Source organism: Chiloscyllium plagiosum, chromosome 15, assembly GCF_004010195.1.
Source record: "Chiloscyllium plagiosum isolate BGI_BamShark_2017 chromosome 15, ASM401019v2, whole genome shotgun sequence".
NCBI classification, from domain to species: domain Eukaryota; kingdom Metazoa; phylum Chordata; class Chondrichthyes; order Orectolobiformes; family Hemiscylliidae; genus Chiloscyllium; species Chiloscyllium plagiosum.
The window spans coordinates 4,149,738-4,159,647 of record NC_057724.1 but is presented as its reverse complement, the minus strand read 5'-3'; positions in this window follow the sequence as shown (position 1 = coordinate 4,159,647).

Sequence of the window (9,910 nt, the reverse complement as noted above, 5' to 3'; positions counted from 1 at the left end):
CTAGTCCCCAACCTATTAAGGTGCAAATCGTCTCTCTTGTATAATTTATGCTTACCACAAAACATACCCCAGTGATCCAAGAATTTAAATCCTTGCTTCCTGCACCAGTTCCCCAGCCACACGTTCAGGTCCATTATTTCCCTGTTTCTGGCCTCACCAGCCCGAGGAACTGGAAGCAAACTGGAGATAACCACCCTGGACATCCTGCTTTTCAGCCTTCTTCCTAGTTCTCCGAAGGCCCACTGTAGTATGTTCCTCCTCTTCTTCCCAACATCATTTGTGGCGACATGTACCACCACCTCTGGCTCTTCACCTTCGTCCTTGAGGATTTCCTGCACTCTGTCTGTGATGTCTTTAACCCTGGCACCAGGAAGGCAACACACCATCCTTAAGTCCCACCTGCTGCCACAAAAACCTTGGTCAGTTCCTCTCACTATGGAGTCCCCTATTACCACAGCTCTGTGCAATGTCCGACTCTTCCGCTCTGCCTCCACACCAAGCTTTGATTGACAGACCTGGCCGCCTCGCGGACTGACAGTGTCATCTGTCTCTACTGTTTCCAAAAGATTCAACTTGCTCCTGACAGGTACTTTCCGCGGTCTCTTGCACCTGTCTCCTCTCTCTGCCTTCCTCATCGTCTGCTCTCTTCTGTTATGGTCAGTGTAATAACCTCGCTGAAGATCTTGTCCAGAAAGATCTTGTTTTCTCGGATGAGCCTTAGGTCCTCCAGTTCTTTCATCAGTGCTGCCAGTATGCTCTGCCAGTAGCTGAACGTGCACACACTTATACGAGCCAGACACACCAGAGTCATTGACCTCCCAAATCAAGCACGTAGCATACTGAACCAGCTTGGCAATCATGTCTTCACCCTCTTCAACTGTGGCGTAATCACTTCACTTAACCTCCTTGTCAAAGACTCCTGAGCTAAAGCCTCACTCTTCAATCCACAGGAACTTCCTTGGACCCACTTTTTGGGGCAAGTCTGTGGACTTTTAATTTAGGTTAGAGGAGGAGGGTGGGAGGGAGGCCCAACTACTTTGTTCTAGACCCCAGGTACTTTGTAGGACCTGGGGTCTAGAACACACCCACTCAAATAACAATCACTTACCTTCCCGACCGGCTTTGCGCTCCGACTTCACTTCTGCCCAGCACCCGCCGTTCTCTGCTGCAAAAGGTTTGTTCTCAGATGTTTCGTCACCATGCTAGGTAACATCATCAGTGAGCCTCAGGTGAAGCGCTGGTGTTATGTCCCACGTTCTATTTATGTGACTTGGTCTCTTGAGATGGATGATATCACTTCTGGTTCTTTTTCTCAGAGGATGGTAGATGGGGTCCAAATTGTTATTGATGGAGTTCCGGTTAGAATGCCAGGCCTCTAGGAATTCCCGTGCACATCTCTACTTGGCCTGTTCTAGGATGAATGTGTTGTCCCAGTTGAAGTGGTGTCCTTCTTTGTCTGTGTGTAAGGATACTAGTGATAGTTGGTCATGTCTTTTGGTGAATATTTGGTGTAACATACAACATAGAACATAAAACATTACTGCACAGTATATGCCCTTAATCCCTCAATGTTGCGCCAATCCGTGGAACCAATCTGAATCCCATCTATCCTACACTATTCCATCAGCAATTCCTGATGAAGAGCGTAAGCCCGAAACGTTGATTCTCCTGCTCCTTGGATGCTGCCTAACCTGCTCTGCTTTTCCAGCAACACACTCTTGACTCTGATCTCCAGCATCGGCAGACCTCACTATCTCCCCGTAAAGTTGGCAAGATTACTCCTGCTTTAGGCAATGCGTTACATGCCCCTACTACCCTCTGAGTAAAGAAACTACCTCTGATATCTGGGTCGAGACTGTGATACTGGAAAAGCACAGCAGGTCGGTCAGCATCCAAAGAGCAGGAGAATCGACATTTCAGGCATAAGCCCTTCACCAGAATTGAGGCTTGTGGGCTGGGGTCTGAGACATATATGGGAGGGGGGTGAAGGTTTTGGGGGAAGGAATGCAATAGGTAGGTGAAGGTAGGGAGAAGGGGAAAGGAGGGTGGAGCAGATAAATGGGAAAGTTTCAGGAAGGTGGTGCCGAATTGGAGTCTTGGGACTGGGATAATGTGGGGGAGGGGGGATAAGGAAACTGGTAAAACCACATTGATCCCATGTGGTCGCAAGATCCAAAGACGGAAGGTCATATGTTCTTCTTCCAGGCATCGGGTGGCTAGGATTTGGAGGAGGCCCAGGACCTGCATGTCCTTGGTGGAGTGGGAGGGGGAGTTGAAATGTTCAGCCACGGAGAGGTGGGGTTCGTTGGTGTGGGTGTCCCAGAGATGTTCTCTGAAATGATCTGCAAGTAGGAGTCCTGTCTCTCCAATGTAGAGGAGACCACATCAGGTGCAACGGTTACAGTAAATCACATGCGTGAAAGTACAGGAAAATTTCTGATGAATGTGGAAGGATCTTTTGGGGCCTTGGACAGAAGTGAGGGGGGTGGTGTGGGCCCAGGTTTTGCACTTCTTGCAGTGGCAGGGGAAGGTGCCGGGAGTAGGGTGTGGGCTTGTGGGGGGCATGGATCTAATGAAGGTGTCGCAGAGGAAATGGTCTCTCTGAAATGCAGACAGGGAGGGGGAGGGAAATATTTCTCTAGCAGTGGGGTCTGTTCGGAGGTGGTGGATGTGGCAGAGGATAATGCGGCGTATATGGAGGTTGGTGGGGTGGAAGGTGAGGACCAGGGGGGATCTTTCCTTGTTTCATTGGGAAGAATGGGGTTCAAGGTGCAGGAAGTGGAGGAGATGCATTGGAGGGCACCATCAACCATGTGGGAAAGGAAATTGCGATCTCGGAAGGAGGCCATCTGGGATTTTCCAGGGTGGAATTGGTCATCCTGGGAACAGATGCGACAGATGTAAAGGAATTGGAAATAAGGGATGGTGTTTTTACAAGAGGCAGGGTGGGAGGAGGTAGCTGTGGGAGTTGATGGGCTTGTTGTAGATGCCTGTGGTTAGTCGGTCACCAGAAAGACATCTGTCCTATATCAATCACCCCTCAATTTATAGCTGTGTCCCCTCATGCTAGCCAACACCATCCAAGAAAAAAGGCTCTCACTTCCACCTTATCTAATCCACTGATTATCTTAGATGTCTCAATTAAGTCACCTCTCAACCTTCTTCTAACGAAAACAGCCTCAAATCCCTCAGCCTTTCCTCATAAGACCTTCCCTCCATACCAGGCCACATCTGAGTAGATTTCCTCTTCACCCTTTCCAAAGCTTCCACATGCTTCCTATAATGTGGCAACCAGAACTGAACACAATATTCCAAGTGCAGCTGCACCATAGATTTGTACAGCAGCTCTGAAACTCAATCCCTTTACCAATAAAAGCTAACACAACATATGCCTTCTTAATAACCCTATCAACCTGGGTGGCAACTTTCAGGGATCTACATACATGGACACCGAGGTATCTCTGCTCTTCTACACAACCAAGAATCTTACCACTAGCCCAGTACTCTGCACTCCTGTTACTTCTTCAAAAGTGAATCACCTCATACTTGTCTGCATTAAACTCCATTTGCCACCTCTCAGCCCAGTTCTACTGCTTATCTATGTCCCTGTGTAGCCTGCAACATCCTTGAGCACTATCCACAATTCCACCGATCTTAGTGTCATCCGCAAATTTACTAACCCATCCTTCTATGCCTTCATCTAGGTCATTTATAAAAATGACAAACAGCAGTGGCCCCAAAGCAGGTCCTTGCAGTACACCACTAGTAACTGAACTCCAGAATGAATATTTCCTATTAACCACCACCCTCTGTCTTCTTTCAGCTAGCTAATGTCTGATCCAAACTGTTAAATCACCCTCAATCCCATGCCTCCATATTTTGTGCAATCTTGTGCAATTTTGTGCATATTTTGGGGAATCTTATCAAATGCCTTATTGAAATCCATATACATGACATCAACCGCTTTACCCTCATCCATCTGTTTGGTCACCTTCTCAAAGAACTCAATAAGGTTTGTGACGCACAACGTAACCTTCACAAACCCGTGTTGACTATCCCTAATCAATTTATTTCTCTCTAGATGATTATAAATCCTATCTCTTACAACTTTTTCCAACACTTTACCCATGACCGAAGTAAGGCTCACTGGTCTATCATTACCAGGGTAATCTCTACTCCCCTTCTTGAACAAGGAAAAAACTTTTGCTATCCTCCAACCTTCTGTCACTGTTCCTCTAGACAATGAATGGCGTAAGGATCAAAGCCAAAGACTCTGCAGTCTCCTTCCTGGCTTCTTAGAGAAGTCTAGGCTAAATCCCAATTTTGCACATGTGAAGGGAATGTAACATTGGCATTGGTTTCAATCCTTCCAGCAATGTTCATCTGGTCTAATCAAATGAGGTACTTTAAATAATAACATCTGAGTCATGTTAGCTAGATTGAGTAGCTGCATATTATCAAGTGTTTTGTTTCTCCTGAGTTAGAGGCAGTATATGCTTGAGTAGATATTTCTCTCTGGATAATGCTGCTTTGATTTGTGGAAGGTAACTTGGTGGTTTCATGGTCAAGAATTGTTCCATTCCCCTTTGCTTCAAACATAATGAATGCAAAAGTTCACTACATTGAGAGAAGATTCATTGGAATTAGGGTGTGCTCTTCTAATTCTTGGCAATTTATTTTGTTAAACAATAAGTCCTGGCTACCTTCAATAATTTAGACTTTTTTGACGCTAAGCCCTATAGAGAACACTTATAGTTTGATAACTGGCTCGCAGTACGGCTTATTTACATGTATCAGAAACTGCATATATTCATATGCAAGGTTCTGTCCTTTGGAAACAGCTGTTCACACATTGTGCCTTTTTCAGTTAAGCAAAAGCTTAGGTGACAATGATTCCCAGTTTATTCACCATGGAAAGCCTGGGCTAATCAATTGCTGGAAATGCCTTGACTGATCAGAATCACCTTATTTGGTTTGAATTTAAACAAAAACTTTCATGTTAACTGTTGCCTGGTGCATTATCCATTGCAGTGCCTCAACCAACCGGAGTATGCTTGCTAACCAATCCACATCCTCTGCTCATACAGTATAAATTTTCATTCCCATTAAAATTTTGTATTCTTGCAATTTCTGTCCTGATGAATGCAAAAGGGAAAATTTCAACATTGTCTTTTTTTTTCGATGGGATGTTTATCAGGTGTATTGTCTGATCAGAATCCAGTAATTTAGTTATATATAACTAAAGAAATTTATTTAAGGGTCTAACTTTAATTGTTCCAATATTAGAATATTTTCTCAACGTTTGCTTGTTCGGTCTGGTCATTAAGGATGACCTCATCAGCAAGACAAGTGAACGTCAACCCATAAGTATCCCTGATCGAAATTACCACCTCAGCAAATATGAATTGACAAAATCAGGGAAAATAAATGAAAGAAATGTAAGATTCCTTCACAAATGTATATCTGATTTGGTCAGCGTGCAAAATTTTTTTGGTAGCTTCATTTAGAGAAATTTTTATAAGCAAATATGCTCATCGTCTGAGCTCACTTACCACACTTCGTTCCTGCACATATTTTTCATCATGTTTTGCATCATATTGGCAGATTCCTGACTGATTCAGTTCCTGTCTTTACATTAAGTGCTTTGAAATTTGTGATGTAGCGGCAGTGACTTCACATCAGTCATAAGCTGGAATTTTCTTCCTTCCCACTAGTTGCAGTCAAACTTATGCTTTCTGACTCTTGAATTAAAATGAGTGCCTGGTGGTGATGAGCTGGTTGCTTTTAAGTTCCATTTTGCTGCTCACATACTGATATTTTGGGATTCTGGCCTCTGAGAGATGTGAATGGATGTGCAAAACTTGAAGACTGAAATGCTTTCGAAAACAATGTATCCTTTCTGAACCATAATGATAATTTAAAGAGTCATTGTCAATTGACTTGATTCAGCAGAAGATAGACCCATAGTCCCACTTAAAGAAGAAATAAACTCATCACCGATTTAATTGTGTGTACATGAGAATAATTGGGCCTTGGTGTTCATTGAGGTATTGAGGGCTGTATACTATTTGTTGATGCAAATACAGTCCAGCCCTTGCCTAATTATCACAACTGTGGGTTTGCCAATATTGACTATATATCGTGATTAGCACCTTTTTTTCTGCCCTGACCATAATCTAGGGTACTGAGACCAGTTGTAACACCCCATTGATAGTTAAAGATATTTTATTTTACTGAATCAAAGAATCACACAGCTCAGAAAGAGGCTATTTGGCCCATCAGGTAGTGCCAGCCCTTTCATTCGAGCAATCAGTAAGTCTCTTCCTTTCTGTTATTCCTGATATTTTCCACTTCCAAAGACTTGTCCCAGGCCTGTTTGTGCACTACCACTGAGTCTCTACCTAAAACCCTAAAAAAGGGCATTGTGCATCCTGAGCACCGATTAACTTTAAAAGGTTTCTCCTCATCAAATTCATGATTCTTTTGCTAGCAATTCACCTTAAATTTGTGTGTGGTGCTTATTGACTCTTCAGCCATTGAAAACCCTTCCTAATCCTTTCAAAATGTTAAACATTCTATCAAATCTCTTGCTCTGAGGCAAACCTCAACCTTTCCATTGCATTTGTACAATTGAAGTTCTTCAACCCAGAACAATTCTCGTAGATCTTGGCTCCTTCCTAACATGTGGTGCTGAGAATTAGTCCTATACTCCAGCTGGTGAGTCAAATTAGGTTTTTGTATGTAGATTTAGAATAGCTTCCTAGCTTTTGGACTGTGTCTTTATTTGTAAACCTAGGATCCCTTCTAGTTTTTTTAATGTGACCTCCCATCATCAGAAGTTTTATGCACACACCCAGGTCACTCTCTTTTCTTGCAGCCTTTTTAAAATTGTTGGAACTTGGTATGCAGTTTTTGTCCATTTTTCCTATGAGTAGGTATCTTTTTTTTTAGATTACATTACAATGTGGAAACAGGCCCTTCGGCCCAACAAGTCCACACCGACCAAGCGCAACCCACCCATACCCCTACATTTACCCCTTACCTAACACTACGGGCAATTTACCTGACCCTGCACATCTTTGGACTGTGGGAGGAAACCGGAGCACCCGGAGGAAACCCACGCAGACACGGGGAGAACGTGCAAACTCCACACAGTCAGTCGCCTGAGTCGGGAATTGAACCCGGGTCTCTGGCGCTGTGAGGCAACAGTGCTAACCACTGTGCCACCGTGCCGTCCACCGTATCGCCTAATTCTTACCTGCATTAATTTATTTTGTCATCTGTCCATCTATTTCAAAAGCCTGACAGTGCCCTATTGAAGTATTATTACCCTCCTCATTATGACTGCACTTACAAGTTTATTGCCACCTTCAAATATTGAAATTGTGCCCTGTATCCAAAGTCAGCAATTTATATCACAAATAGCACTATCTTGATACCAAGTAAGAAACTCTTCAGCGAGAGAGTAGTGAATCTGTGGAACTCATTCCTGCAGAAGGATGTAGAGGCCAAAGCATTAGGTGCATTAAGACAGACAGGGATATGTTCTTGATTAGTAAGAGGATTGAAGGCTATGTGGAGAAGGTAGTAGAATAGGGTTGAAAAACATATCAGCCATGGAATGGCAGGGCAGACTCGATGGGCGACATATTGTGGTCTGATGGTTTAACCTTGAGAACTCTATTGTATACCTGTGTCCAGTTCACAAAGCAGTCATTCATCACAGTACACATTTTTCTATCCCTTAACCGACTTACTGTCTATGTCCCTTTTATTTGATAGAAATCAGTCTACTATGTGGTATTTTATTTCTTCTTTCAAGGAGTCCATTTGCACAACATTGTCTTATCCTTATTTCAGGAAATGTAGGAACAGGAGGTATACTTAGTACGTTTGCAGATGGCATTAAAATTGGAGGTGTAGTGGAGAGCGAAGAAGGTTTCCTCAGATTACAACGGGATCTTGATCAGATGGGCCAATCGGCTGAGCAGTGGCAGATTTAGATTTAATTTAGATAAATGCGAGGTGCTGCATTTTGGGAAAGTAAATCTTAGCAGGACTTATACACTTAATGGTAAGGTTCCAGGGAGTGTTGCTGAACAAAGAGACCTTGGAGTGCAAATTCATAGCTCCTTGAAAGTGGAGTTGCAGGTAGATAGGATAGTGAAGAAGGCATTTCGTATGCTTTTCTTTATTGGTCAGAGTGTTGAGTACAGGAGTTGGGAGGTCATGTTGCGGCTGTACAGGACATTGGTTAGGCCACTGTTGGAATATTGCATGCAATTCTGATCTCTTTCCTATCGGAAAGATGCTGTGAAACTTGAAAGGGTTCAGAAAAGATTTACAAGGGTGTAGCCAGGGTTGGAGGGTTTGAGCTATACGGAGTGGTTGAACAGGCTGGGGCTGTTTTCCCTGGAGTGTCGGAGGCTGAGGGTGACCATATAGAGGTTTATAAAATCATGAGGGACATGGAATGGATAAATAGACAAAGTCTATTCCCTTGGATGGAAGAGTCCAGAACGAGAGGGCATGGGTTTAAGGTGAGAGGGGAATGATATAAAAGAGACCCAAGGGGCAGCTTTTTCACTCAGATGGTGGTACGTGTATAGATTGGGGTGCCAGAGGAAATGGTGGAGGCTAGTAAAATTACAACATTTTCCAGAACGAGAGGGCATGGGTTTAAGGTGAGAGGGGAATGATATAAAAGAGACCCAAGGGGCAACATTTTCACTCAGATGGTGGTACGCGTATAGATTGGGTGCCAGAGGAAATGGTGGAGGCTAGTAAAATTACAACATTTAAAAGGCATCTGGATGGGTAAATGAATAGGAGGGATATGGGCCAGGTGCTGACCAGTGGAACTAGATTGGGTCAGGATATCATGGACAAGTTGGACCGAAGGGTCTGTTCCCGTGCTGTATATCTCTATGACTCTATGATTCTATGACTCAACAGTATTGAGAATGTTTGCAGCCTCTGTGTCCTACTTCACCCAGAGTTGTCTTTCCATCCCCTATTCCCTTTTATTTACCAAGCTCACCAAGTCATCCCTGAACTATCACCTAGAGATATAGTCAGGGCAGAGTGCATATAAAGTGGTGAAAGGTCAGAGGTTGCATGTGGTATTTATTATTCTGTCTGCAAAAGTGGCTGGGATTCTCAGGATTAGAAAGAGTTGGTGACTTAAGACTCTGATGGCCAATGACATGACTGCAATCATGATCAAACATTGGAGCCAAGAATATTTCTTTGACAACGTCAGGGACATAACAGCGTGTGACACAGCCTCCTGACACAGTTGGGGACAGTGTCCGGGGAAAACAAAGCTTCCTTCTTTTTAGATGAATGGAAGATTGTTCTTAGCCTTCTCAGAATAAAGGCTGGTAACATTTCTGAGGGAGTCCTGAGTCATTGAAATTTCAAACAGGATTTATCCACTTTCGCACATATAGACTCTAAGCCTGTAATTGAATCTCTCGGCTGGGATGGCAATTCTCCCTCTTTTGCTTTAGAACATAGAACATAGAAGAATACAGCGCAGTACAGGCCCTTTGGCCCTCGATGTTGCGCCAATCCAAGCCCACTATGCTCCATATGCCTATCCAATGCCCGCTTAAATGCCCATAAAGAGGGAGAGTCCACCACTGCTAATGGCAGAGCATTCCATGAACTCACGACTCGCTGAGTAAAGAACCTACCCCTAACATCTGTCCTATACCTACCACCCCTTAATTTAAAGCTATGCCCCCTCGTAATAGCTGACTCCATACGTGGAAAAAGGTTCACACGGTCAACCCTATCTAAACCCCTAATCATCTTGTACACCTCTATCAAGTCACCCCTAAACCTTCTTTTCTCCAATGAAAACAACCCAAGTGCCTCAGCCTTTCCTCATACGATCTCCCTACCA